This window comes from Myotis brandtii, unplaced genomic scaffold (genome assembly GCF_000412655.1).
Source record: "Myotis brandtii unplaced genomic scaffold, ASM41265v1 scaffold426, whole genome shotgun sequence".
Classification (NCBI taxonomy): Eukaryota; Metazoa; Chordata; class Mammalia; order Chiroptera; family Vespertilionidae; genus Myotis; species Myotis brandtii.
The window spans coordinates 619,783-620,917 of record NW_005366314.1 but is presented as its reverse complement, the minus strand read 5'-3'; positions in this window follow the sequence as shown (position 1 = coordinate 620,917).

Here is a 1,135-nt window from a genome sequence, read left to right as displayed (position 1 = left end):
CCTCCTGCTCCCCTGGTACGGTTTGTTTCACTCGACGACCAGCAGCAGCGACAGCGCCTGGTCCACAGGCCTCGTTCTGGCCGACGCGCAGCCCGAGCGGCGAGGACGCGTGTGTCCTGGACGGGGTGGAGGAGCGGCCCCCACAGTCAATACGCCGGGTTCTGTGGCTCCCGCCGAGGCTCAGCCCAACATGGTTAACACGTCAACCACGTTAACACGTGTGATATTTACTCTTGTGGCTCCGTTCACGCGAGCGATTCGCAGCGGGTCCTCGCCCAGGCCTGGTTCTCTCCACACATGTTAGCCCTCCCGGCCACCCGGCCACCTCGGCCCCGTTTCCCGGCGCTTCCTCTCAGGGGGGCCGTGGCCTGGCGGCCGCAGCGCAAGCTGCATGGGTGGGTGGCAGGGGATGCTCCCTCACTGTGTGACCTGAGCAAGTTGCCTGACCTCTCTGGGCTTGGTCTCCTCAGCAAACGGGGGAAACGGTGCTGACCTCGCAGGGGCTGGGAGCGTCCGAGATGCTGTCAGAACGCACCTGTCGCGGTGCCGTGGGCCGTGGGCACGTTCAGGCTGTGCCTGCTCTTGGCGTAGCTACTGCTCTCACCGTCGCCACCCCCTGGCCGGCTCTCACACCCTGTCCTGCCTGAGCCCAGCTCGGGGCGGTGAGGGCGTGGCCGAGGCTGGCGGCTCCATCACATGCGTTACTTTCCCAGGACTCCGGGCCCCGGAGAGCGGCCCCTGGAGAAGGAGGGGCCCCCACCTTCTTGAAAGCGGGGGAGGCCGCGCACACGTTAAATACCGCGTCGCTGGGCAGGCCGCAGCGACACTCTCCCGAGAAGCCGAGTATGGGGCGCGGTCGAGGGCTCCCCATAAATCCTGCAAACCTGGGAGTGGAGACGGCAGGGCCTCTGGCTTTCCGGGCAGATGGCAGGCGGTGCGCACCCGGCAGGGTCACGGAGGTCACGGAGCGTCGATTCTCACATGGGGTCCCCGTGGGAATCACCTGGACAATTTCTGTAAAAGCTGCCGCCTGGGTCCCCGCCCTGAGCGCTCCGTCCTGTCCGTGTGGGGTCTGCCTGGCGGACAGTCCAGCTCCTCAAGCCACGCCGTCTCCATGGCCCCCCAGCGTCGTTAG